The sequence below is a fragment of the Diceros bicornis genome, chromosome 10 (genome assembly GCF_020826845.1).
Source record: "Diceros bicornis minor isolate mBicDic1 chromosome 10, mDicBic1.mat.cur, whole genome shotgun sequence".
Taxonomy (NCBI): Eukaryota; Metazoa; Chordata; class Mammalia; order Perissodactyla; family Rhinocerotidae; genus Diceros; species Diceros bicornis.
Window position 1 is genome coordinate 53,752,764 of NC_080749.1, and position 13,135 is coordinate 53,765,898.

Consider the following 13,135-nt stretch of genomic DNA (forward strand, 5'->3'; position numbering starts at 1 on the left):
CCTGTTAAACCACCTAAAGGATGAAATTGTACCTATTTTACACTTACATTTTCACAGTTAAGTGAACGTATTTTTAAATAACCGTAGTTTTGGTCAACTTTCCTCTTTACGGTAGACTTCAGAAGCGTGGACGTTTTTGGGTTTCTAAGGGAAGCTGTGTGTTTTTTTTTTTAAATACTTTGCATTTATGTCTGCTGGAAACGTTTTCTTAACGATACTGATTAGCTAGTTAGCCATCTTTCTGTTTTTTGGAGGAGTTCTGCCATCCTTTAGTAATGGCAGCTAATAAGATGATCTTCAGATTCACTAGTGACTGGCTACAAGTAAAGCAGAAAGCAGTTGTCCTGTAAGTGTCGATCCAGCCACTTTTCAGCATCTACACGCATTCTCTGCACTTGGAAGTTAATTTATCATTTTTTAATATTATTGCAAAAAATTGTAGCGACTGGTTCCCTATGGAGCTAAGCCAAGATCCTGGGCAATCTACTTTGAATATACTTGTGATTAATGCAAGGGGAAATTTTTATACTAAAAACAAACTAGCACCGCTAAAATTCTAGAGAGGAAATTGAGGGCAAAGCAGTGAGTCCCAAAACCTTGATTGTTAGGATTATCTGGGGGAGCTTTTGAGAAACAAGATTTTTTTCTGGGTGCTACTCCAGACATACAGAATCAGACTCTCTGTGGCTGGATCCCAGGAATCTCACTTTTTAAAACGCTTCCCAGGTGAGTCTGATGCCTCGCCAATTTAGGAAACCACTCCTTTAAAGTGAGTAACAATGATACCACATTTGCTAAAGTAACATCTTTCGGTTTTGGTTTTCACCTATTGAAAGGTCAGACTCTAGACTCTAGGAGATACAAACTGAATCTCAGACCTGGTGCAATTAGAAGCAGGAGACAAATTGACAACGGGAGAATAGTCAGGTAACCGAAGGATCAGAACAAATGCACAAGTGTCGACAAAGAACTTAACATCTTATAAAAAATGCCTAGACTTTGTTATCAGGAAAAAATCAACCTGGGCTTATCACAACAATCCTTTGCATTCGTATGGTAATTTGTAGTTTACAAATACTTTGGTGTATTATGATAACTCCGTTGGGCTTTAAAACAGATATGGAGCAGGTCGTTATCATACTCATTTTGAGATTCAGAATGTGGCCCAGAGTCGCACAGAATTGGAGTCAGGGCCCAAGCTGTACGTGCCAGTCACTCCGTCAGCCACCAAGACTGGAAGACCATGGAGTTAGGAGACTATGTTGTTAGTCATACCTCATCTTCTTTTAAGGTGACAGGGAGATATATTGAAAATAAATTTTAAAGTAAGATTTTAAATGTTTAAAGAACTGCTTTACTACTTAAATGGGGAACTTTGTTTATCTCGAAAATACATTGAGTTGAAACACCTCATTCTCAAAAGGATTACGTCAGCTTAACAATTCTGTATACATTTGTAAAAATGAAGGGATGTTAAAGGGCAGTTAGTCCAGGCTCCTCGTGTGGGAGATGACAATCCTGAGACTCAGAGTGTGTGGTTCGCCCAGGGCTGCTTAGCTAATTTGACCAAATGCTGGAAAAAGAAATCTTTAACCTATTGTTCCTTAATATGGATTTTGTGAAAAACAATAGGATATGCTATTACATGACTTATATTGGTTAAATATATTACGATTTCTTAGCTTTAAATTACACTTTTCTTATAATGATGAAGTATTTTAGAATCCTTTGAATCTAAGTATTCACTTTCTTTCCCAAATGAGACATTTGTACAACTGACATAAAGTTGATGTTTTTACACTCTTCCCCCTGCAAAGAAAGTAAAGTTTTTCCTCTTTAAGAGCTAAGAAATGGTATTTTGAAACGAAAAGTGAAATATTTTCCTTTAGCTTCTTTTTAAGGTATAACTGCTTTTTTACCTTGTTATTGTGGTAATGGACAGAAAATTACATAATAAAAATATTTGGAGGGTAGCAGTCTGCTGGTTGGTTTTAAATCATTGTGCTACCTGAAAAGTTTTTAGTTTTTAGATTCTTAAACTATTTTGTCCACCAGCATTTAATGTGATGCCATGTAGATAAAAATATATGCTAAAGGATAAGAAGTGGATACTAAGTGATTTTTATAACCTGGGCATTTAATGAACGTGCCAACATTTTTTAGGAAGAATTGCAAAAATATTCTACCCTATACTTAAAATACTGGTTGGCTTTAGATGTCTTAATACTTAGTAGTGATCACTTTCTTGCACTGTGTAGCTTTACATGAAGATGTTGAAGTGGAAGTCTACCATATTATTTTATAAAATGTTTTGTGTAAGGCAATAAACTGAAAACATGGATCAACTCTTATTTTGAAAATGAATTGGGTCAATTTAGGTTTTTAAAAATATAATTATGTTTTTTAAATAAAAGTCTCTTCCATCATCAAGAGTCAACATTTCGTAAATGTTCAAAAAGTCATACCTAGGTGGCTTCCGCTAAATCTCGCTATCTTCGGTACAGGAAATGGTTGAAACTTAGATTTCTTTTTTTTTTTTTTTTTTTTGCCAACAAGTTTTTTTTACTGGTCCAGAATAAATCCCAGTTTGGGGACCACTTAGAAGTCTGAGGAGAGATTTAAGCTTCCTATAAGGAAGAACTGACAGAGCAGGACTCCAGGCTCTGCGAAGAGTCTCAGGGGGAAGCTAGTGCCTCTGGTGCAGGCAGGTGGAGAATGAAGAGAGGGGATATTCAGTCAGAACTCTCCTTCTACTTGGCCACAGCACACAAGTGGCCCTCTAGCTGCCCCAGATGTACAAAAGGATCAACAGGATGCTAAGACCTTGGCACTGCGGTCTGGGCTAATTCTCTCAGACGGTGACACCAGGGCAGAGGAGCCCTCAGCTCCCACCTTCGCCAAGGAAAGGGACGCTTGAGTTTCTGTTTCTCCTATTGGTTTTCATTTATGTTGTCTTGTCTCCTATGTGCCATATTCTTTTTTAATGTGTTTCAGATGTTGTATTTGTGAAATGATTTGTAGAAATGATTTAAAGACTGGGGTGATGTTACCTTCCTTCAGAGTGGATTTATGTTTGCTTCTGTTGGGTGTTTGGAAGCACTGAAAACCTGGGGCCACCTCAGCCCAATCTCAGGGCTTGAGAAGGCATGAAGCTGAGCTCCGGCATCTGGAAATGCATGTTTCCTCCTGATTCACTCTTATTCCCATGGTGCTGCCCTTTGGGAGCCCCTTCCAAAGGGAGGAGGTTTAGTAAGGGGCAACTTCATGGTGGGCCTTGCTCCCCACCTCCAGGAGGCTTCTCAGACTCTCAGTGCCACCTCCAGAAGCTGCAAATGCCCTAGTTGAAACATAGCTTCAAATGCTGGTCTTACTTCTCGGAGTTCCTGTTTTTTCCCAGAATCATGACCTATGATTTCTTGTTGTCTTATTACCTTGCCAATGCTTTACACAGATGTTTTATATAGTTTGTCCAGTTTTTCTAACTGTCATCTGCAGGAGAGTTAGTCCAAATTAACTCGTTTATTCTTCCTGGAAGCAGAAGTTAAATATTGATCCTTAAAACTTAGATTTCTAATGTGCGTATTCTAATGGAGAAAGCAAGAGGCAGAGTTTGTATGGTTTGGGTTATCCTAGATTTTCTTTATCCAAATATCCACAGGTGACTGACTTATTGCATCAATGAAGACCTGTTCTGTGAGTTTTGAAAGGTTATATTAATGTGCTCTTTGAATAACTTTTCACAATATAAGTAATTGTAGGAAAGGTATTAATGTAACCAGCATGACCCTCTGCTTGTACCAGTTGAAAACCAGAACTCAACTCCTCTAGTCAAAGATAGATTCCTATCCTTTTCCTGATTGATGGGATATGACCATAACTTCCCTTCATTGTTAAAGCCAACAATTCCATAACAGAACTCTATAGGTAAAGAAATGGGGAAACAAACTACTAGTGTTATGGTCCCTTTGTGGCCTTGTGAATGGCTATCATAGAGGAAGCCAAAAACTAGTCAGCCGGTTGCAGTTTATGTCTTCTATTGCTATGCCATAACTGTGAAGTTTTAACACTTGCGTAACCTACTTGGGTAGCTGGTTTGCAAACATGGCTTTTCCTGGAGGAACTTTTCATCATATATGATTTAACTTCTGGCCCCAGTAATTAATTTTCTTACAGTCAAGCCCAAAGCACTTGAAAAAAGACTATAATTAATGCAGTATGAAGGATTTTGTGTGTGTCAAAAAAGAACACACCACTGGTTTGTTTAGTTCTGGCATTCTTAAACTACTGTAGCTTTTGTTCTATTTACATGTTTGGAAAGAATTAAACATAGTGCCCACTTTTTTTTTTTTTTCTAGAGTCTTCACATTTCTTTAGCAATCGCTAACTATAGGCTTTTAACAGCAAAAGACAAGATTGCCAGGCTTTTCTTTTTAATTTACAACATAAAATTGAATCTGTGTTTATATATTAGAACAGTGCTTGTCACATAGTAAACACAATATAGGTGTATATTGTTATCATTATTACTATTATTAACACTCTTTCCTCACTGGGACCAATGTTCAAGTTCTTCAGAACTGAGGTGGTGTTTTAGTGGAGTTTGGAATGTGTTCCTAGGTCCCTTCGTTCTGGTGCAAGATTGCTAGTTTTTGCTGCAAAACTTGAGAGTCTTTTTTTCTTGTCTTGGAAAAGCTGTTATTTACATTGGGTAAATAATGATAGCTATCTTTTACCTTGTTAAATTAGAGATTTTTGAGCAAGAATATACAATTTTCATTCCAGTAAGATAAACCAGAGAAACTTCCATTTGAGTGTTGTATTCAATCAGGAGTTATTTTCTGAAAGTCTACAAGTGCATTTCCTGCAGTTGTCACATAGAATATTGTCAGAAATTTTGTACTTTTGAATTGGAATGTTGACATCTGTCTGTAATAAATTAAAAATGGTGAAAAATTCCTTTAGGAAACAGTTTATAAGGCCAGAACATTTTAAAGTTTAACTCAAATATAAAAAGCCAGTGTTCTGGCTATGTTTTTATACTTAAATGTCTTCCATTATGGGATTCAAAAAGTAACAGTTACACATTAGAGTACTGTATGAAAATATCTCATTATTTGTCCAAAACTTACTCAAAAATGAAGCCTATCGGATTACATGACTGAAATGGACAGAGAAACAATATCATTTATTTCACTACATTACAGTATAAAACATCATCTGGTTTAACATGAACTTTTTTTTTTTTTTTTGTGAGGAAGATCAGCCCTGAGCTAACATCCATGCTAATCCTCCTCTTTTTGCTGAGGAAGACCGGCTCTGAGCTAACATCTATTGCCAATCCTCCTCCTTTTTTTTCCCCAAAGCCCCAGTAGATAGTTGTATGTCATAGTTGCACATCCTTCTAGTTGCTGTATGTGGGACGCGGCCTCAGCGTGGCCGGACAAGAGGTGCGTCAGTACGCGCCTGGGGAACTATTTCATTCTTTACTCTCAGTATTTCCCACAATGCCCAGTATACAGTAGGTACTTGTAACTGTATGCTCAGTAAATGAATAATGAATTTAATAACTATGTACTTTCTCAAAATGATACCTCACACACAAATGAAGCAGTACAATAGAGAAAGCTATGGATAGTAACCAACACAAGAAACCTACCAAAAGGATAACATACAGAAAAAAATAAGAACTTAGAGGATTAGCAAAACAGCACTACTAAAGCTATGGGTTTATTTTAAAGTATAAAGTAGTACATAAGCAACACTGTCAGTGTAGGTAAAGCCACAGCTGTGGCAGCAAACAGCTGGTGGCCAGCCCTTGAGGGAGGCTTTGTAAGCTGCTTCAAAGGGATACTTTCAGAAAAATCTCTAGCAAGGACTAATCAGGGGGAAAAAAAGCCCCAATGAACAGTATTTAGATAAAAACACATAACTACAAATAGATTTCAAAAATAAACATAATACTGATTATGACAAAAATTTTGAAAGTGTGGAAGAAAGAAATTGATGTTTCTAGGAAAACAGATATTACAGAGAATTTGACAATTTTAAATCAATAAACACTAAGGAATTAGTAATCACAACTGCACCTCACCAAAAGACAAGGTTTCAAACGTGAATTTGATCAAAATATCAAGAAACTGATAATTCCTTATAGAAATTTTCAGAGAATAGAAAAGAGAGAAAGCCGCCCAGTCCATTACATAAAGTTGGTAAAATCGCAAAGCTAAACCTGATCGAGGACAGTATGGAAAATGTATAGACTAATTTCGCTTATGAACATAGACGAAAAAATCACTAACAAAATCTTGGGAAATTGATATAATAGTATATAAAATAATACATCATGAACAAAAGAGGGAATTTCCCAGGAATCCAAGGATATTTCGATATCTGAAAAATTTGTGTAATTTATCGTAAAGGATAAAAACCATATGATTACCTCAGCGGAGACAGAAAATTCAATATTAATTTATTATTTTGGAGTAGAGTTTAGTTGTAATTACAAGTGCTTAACTTATTATACAGGTCCTGTTGGATATTACAATAAACTGTGGATAGTGGCAGCCAGATGTAAGACAGATATGCTGGAATTGTTTGTTGGATTGGGTCCATGTTAGTGCTGGCATAGAAAATGTGACATGCAGAGCTTCACTATTTGCCAAGTAAAAGTTACTGGCCTGGGGATTCCTCCTTCTAACTCTGGTCCAATACTTTGAAAAATGGAGGGAAGGAACATCCAATGTCCTTTTCAGGAGAATTTACATCTTAACAATATTGAGCCTTTCAATCTGTGAACATGGTATATATCTCAATTTACTTAGATCATCTTTGATTCCTTTCATCAGTGTTTCGCAGCTTTCAGCGTTCAGGTCTTGCACATATTTTGTTAGATTTAAACATAAGTATGTCATTTACTGGAGCTATTATAAATATCCTTTTAAAATCTTTAAAAACATATTTTTGCTCTCCAATTGTTCATTGCTAGTACATGTCACCCTTCAAATCTCCAGTACATCCCCTCAGAACAAATCATGGCTTCTGGAGTTTTACTGAGGACTAGAGATACCTGAATAAGATAGTTTCACCTGTATTCACTTGGTCCTTGATGTGGTCTTTATTATTGAGTAAATGGCAGCATGTCCAATCCAGTGTCATGCTGCCATGAACTTAACCATGCCTTCCTTTCTAGCCCCCTCCATCTAGACTACCAGTTGTTTGACTTCACTTGAGAGGGTTGGCAGTGTAATTTCACTGTCCACCCTAAAGCTGTTTGAATTTTCTTGTCTTGTGCCACAATATGGTGTGGCCAGACCACTTCTCTGGTTCTCTTTAACTGAGATTATTCTGGAGCTTTATATTGATTATATCCTTATCCAAGCATCATCAGGGGCATTGATCTCTGATGCCCTTCTATCACTCATCTCCAAAATGACAGACAGGTGATGGCTTATTAAGCAAGTAAAAGGTTCAAGATCTCAGCCCCATAGTTATATTTGTAGATGTCATACTTAATGTTCCTGAGGCTTTTAGAGAAAAGTTTTGCCTCTATAGACTCCCCTCTTTAAGAAGGAGACATGGGACTTGGTTGGCCAATTTAGTTACTGGCATACCTGTATTACTCTTCTCAGCATCTTACTCCAGCCCATCCATTTGGTTCTGTGTCAGTCTTGGATCTGTAAGTGAGGGCTGAGTAGGCAAGAGGCACAAGAGAGAACAAAATACCATAATGCATCGTTCCATTCTACTCTGAACAGTAAGGACACTGAAGGCCTCTGTGTAGGATACACATGCCTTCAGGAGCCTCTGAGCTTAAAGATGTGCATATGAACCTAAGTAGACTGCCCAGTCAGGGAACCACACCACCCATTGTCACACTGTGGTGGCTCTATGTTGCTGGGATGCTGAAAGCTATGCCACTGGTATTTCAAATACTAGCAGGGTCACCTGTGGTGGACAGGTGTCAGTGGAGCTTCCAGACAAAGACAGACTAGGAAGAAGGACTTGGCCACCCACTTCTGAAAAAATTGGCCATGAAAACTGTATGAATAGCAACAGAGCATTGTCTGATATAGCGCTGAAGGTGAGAGGATGACGCAAAAAGACAGGGCAGGGTTCCGCTCTGCTGTACACAGGGTTGTTAGGAGTCGGAATTGACTCCACAGCACTAACAACAACAAAGACTGCCCACTGGTCCACCCCCTCTATCCTGAGTCAGGGCACTGTGCTCACTAAAGCTGTACCTAACAGGTTTCTTTAGATTTTAATATTCCTCTTTGCCCCATTAATGCCAATACTAATTGTTAGAAAATAAACTACCCACTTCGCTCCTCTCTGGCCAACACATGGATAGGATCTGTAGAAAGATATTTACTACCTATTTGAAAAGTGTAAGTGACTATCAGCATGTTGATATTCACTAACTGGACCCACCCCTCTCAACAATATGGTAGATGCCATAACTTGTGTCCAGATCACCTTTCTCCCCAAATCCTATGAACCAGATTATATGTGTACTTTGTGTGACATAAAATTCTATACTGTTATAGATATAAAACCATTTAATTGTGTGGATAATTCCAAGGGTGGCATCTCTGGTGCCCGCTCTTAGATAGTGTAGTCCTGTGTCTAAATAGGTCAATGGTAATTATGCTTCATGGGAATCTGATGCCTGGGAGAAGAATGCAGGCTAATTTAACAACAAATGATGGATTCAAGTATATACTCCAAATATTGATTGGAGTATAATGACCCCAAGCAGAAACTGGATGCTGTAGCAAAACCAAGCTTTTGCCTGCATCATCTGGGAAGTAAAATGTGCAAGATCTCCTCTGTCTTAGAACTTAATCAAATTCTCAGTCCGTATTCACAGCATCCACATGGCGAGGAAGATGTAGTGAGTACTTAGCATTTTTGTGGCAGTCCACCATCTTTTGAATGGCCTTTCTATGTCTTAGTAAACCTCGGTATTTATGAGTTTTGCTTCCTCAAGTCTCCTTTGCTGCTAGAATACAGACAGTATCTTGGGCGTTGCCAATTAGAAACATCTGCTCTAAGCAACATGAAGAGCAAGTTCTGTGCAGTTTCCCCTATCCTGGCATGAGTTGTGGCATATATACCTGGCTTTCAGAGGGCACCATGGTTGCAAGGTCAAGTTCTTGAAACATAAATGGCATCGGTGCTGCTGTTGGTAGATGCTGCACTAAAGTCAAGCTCCTAGATTTAAGCGCTCAGTGGCAGCAGAGAGAATGGTGGTAGTTTCTTTTTTCTCTCCTCTCTCTTTTTTTTCTTTTTACTTTTTTCTTGTTGAGGTAAAATTCACATAACCTAAAACTAACCATTTTAAAGTGTAATTCAGTGGCATTCAGTACATTCACAATGTTGTACAGCCACCACCTCTATCTAGTTCCAAAACATTTTCATCACCCCAGAAGGAAACCCTGCACCCATTAAGCAGTGGTAGTTTCTTTCTCATGTCCGTTTTGTAGCATGGTTTGGGATATTATTCTTGAGAACTTATCCTGGAGTTCTTGTCTACAGTGGTATAATTATGTAAGAGTGAAAATGTACAAGGGTAAGTCTACAGAAACAGTTTGTGCCTAAATTAGCTCTTGGACATATTGTCTTCAAAGAAATGTTTTAAACAAGCCAAAGGCTAACATCAACATGCTTACATTTTGAGTCCATTTTAAATTAAAATCCAAAATAGTAAGTGGTTTTTTATGAGTTTGGAAATAGTATCAAACAATTGCAAAAATATAATTGGGTAAGTTATAAGTGTAGTTCTTTCTAAAACCCCTGCTGTTCACATTTTTCTCTAAGATGTAGTTTGAATAAGTCAAGGATTCTGGCTTCAACATGCTTCCAATTGTCTTGCCTCTCCTGGGCGTGCCTCAAACCAAAATAAGATGTGCTGTTACCCTGAGGCAAGCCAACTCTCACTGCGTTGGCAGTGCCATCACCACAGCTACAGGCTGTCACACAGTGCCAAGCTCTGTGTTCTTTCTAACTACTGGAATGGAGTGAGATGGGAAGGGCAGTCATGTGATGGCAAACCCAAAACTATGGCACCAGGAATGAGGGTGGCCAGGCTCCAAGTAGAGGCTGATCCTGTGTCTGGCTGTAGCAGGGCCAGCTCTCAGGGAGCAGATTCAGCAGCAGCCAAAACTTCAAGGACCCAGCAGGCAGCAGGGGAAGGAATAGAAGCAGTGGGTAAGAGAACTCCCAGGAGGAGAATGATCACTGGCAACTCACATTTGGAGTCTGCAGCGCCCAGTTCCGAAGAGTCCCCCACATCCAGCGTGTACTCACTCTCCAACATGTTTCTCAGGCAATTCTCCGGAAAAAATATTTTTAAAAGGAGCTATGTTCAGTGATAGACTATAGTTGTCCAAGCAATATCAGATGGTATGCAGTTTTTGTAGTACAAAGCAAAATCTGAATAATAAACTAAGGCTTATTAAGAGTAGCCTAGTCAATACTTGACTCAAGTGAGGGTGAGACACCTTATGCAAAAAGGTAAATTTAAAAGTTCCATCCTGCCGAATTGTACAAGTGTTCACGATCCCTGTGCTTTAAGTCTATATATGTGACACCAAATCCATAGATTTACCAATGGCCATTTTACCACCTCCAAGCTTATTTTGTATTTTTTTGAATTTTCTCCCTTTGCTTATTCCATTTTCTTCTTTTTGATTAAAATCTTTTACATTGTGTGTGAGGCACCTAGACCCTTTGAGAAAAAAATTAGAAACAATTTAATTTATGACCATTTATTTATTGAAGATATATTTTTGGTGCCTACTGTATACGAAGCATTATAAAAGGCACCGGGACGAAACGGACAAAAAGGCCGGCTTCACGCTCAGATGGCTTTTCTAGGTCCTGGAATTAAATTTCTCTCTCCTCATATCATTTAAGAACCACTTGATTGATTGGGTTCCCTTTTTAGTTAGAAAATTTGGAGGCTCATAGATGATCGGATATTCTCATAAACCACATTAAATGGTATAATTTTGAATTTCTTCAATGACAAAACAGGTAAGTCCCAAGTCATGGAAGGTTACTGTGACTTATTGTAGTAGGCAAAACTGAAAATGCTCTTGCCTCAGACCTGTTTTCTAAAGGGATAAAGTGAATGATGGGTGTTTTTGAGCTAGCACACTAAATGCGCTTTTAATTTCCAATCAGCAGATAGCAGCACTTGATTTCAACTTGAAGAGAAAGTTACAATGGTTTCTGTGTAATGTTATGACAAGTATACTCAGAGCTTCCAGAAAAATGATTCTTAAGTGAAAACTGAACATGTTCAAATGGAAGATTCTCTGGTTTGTCTTAGAAGGGGGAGCATTGTGGTACTTTGATCAATTTCCTTTAATTTAACAAGTTCAAGACAGCTTTTACTACCCCTCAGTGTAAACAACTGGCCTTTTTCCTGTTAAGTATCACAGTAAACACAATCTGTAATTTTATCTACGATAAAGGAAATAAGATTTTATGTTTTTCTCTGTTCTCGGGAGCACTACTGCTGCAGGCACTAAGCTATCCACTGCACTCTATAAAATAAAGACTACACACAAGAAATTCTTCCAAACAACCTGAAGAAGTACAAGGAAACATTCCTGGATACTAGGTTTATAAAATGAGTATGTGCATTTTCTTAAACGCTCGTCATCATGGGAAGGCTTGATTATCCTGCTGTTTGTATTTGCAACATTGTCCCAAAAGTAAATTGAATGATCCGTGCAATATTTGTACCAGACCCTGTGCTAAAGCCGTAGTTTCCTGATGATGAGTACAAGTCACCGTAGGCATTCACTTTCAATTTGTAACTTTTCTGACTTACATGTTTTGTCATTGAACAAATTCAAAATTATACCGTTTAATGTGGTTTATGAAAATATCCAGGGGCCGGCCCTGTGGCTTAGCGGTTAATTGCATGCACTCCACTACTGGCGCACCCGGGTGCGGACCTGGGTGCGTACTGACGCACTGCTTGTCCGGCCATGCTGAGGCCATTTCCCACATACAGCAACTAGAAGATGTGCAGCTATGACATACAACTATCTACTGGGGCTTTGGGGAGAAAAAGGGAGGGAAAAAAAAAAAAGGAGGAGTATTGGCAATAGATGTTAGCCCAGGGCCGGTCTTCCTCAGCAAAAAGAGGAGGATTGGCATGGATGTTAGCTCAGGGCTGATCACCCCCCCACCCCCCCAAAAAAGAAAATATCCAATTATCTATGAGCCTCCAATTTTTCTAACTGAAAATGGAACGCAATCAACCAAGTGGCTCTTAAATGATATTGTCTCTTGTCCATCTATATCTTTGCTGTGAATTCTGTAATATATTATTTCAGGTAAATGTCTATTCAACAGTGGCTCATCTTCATTTGTCTTCTCTGAAATGGGTTCCTATGTCACTGATTAGTTGTCCCTTTTGTTTTGTAGCCATCACTTGACAGACAAATAGGTGTCCAGTGTGTGTAGGCATCCCAGCTCCAGCCCCCCGATCCCCGCTTGGAGCTCTGAGCACCAGCTACACAACACCTCCTCGGGGAGCCCAGCACCAGCCACATGTGCTCCTCGTCACACCTGGGTTTTTGTGACATTATGTCTCCCCTTTTGTTCTCCAGCCCTGGGTGAGACTGAGAAATTATTTTCTTGCAGGTATTAATCTTTGGGTTATCTTACCTTTTTGCTCTTTCAGTTTTCTGTCATCTGTGTAATCAATTCCCTGCATTAAATTTCCTCTACTTGAAACACTTAATTTCTGCCTTCCTTATTATCCCTGACCAATACAGCTGTGAAAATAGCAAACGTGTATCTAAAGTATTATTTCAACAGCAGAGGAAGGTTTTTGTTTCCTAGACTCCATGTATGATTTCAAGTGAAATACTTGTTAAGATCTTAGGGTTTTGGGAGCATAAAAATTGAATCATTTACTTTCAGTAATCTGAACACAGAACCAATAAAGTCAGCGACTTAGGGTGGAAGAAGGAAAAACAAACAAACCCCTCAGCATTGCATTCAGCAATGATTTAGATTCATCATTAACAAGTCCATAGTTAAATCCTGAGTGTAAAATACTTCACACTCTATAAATTTCTTCTCAAATTACTAGTAAGACCTTCATATTATA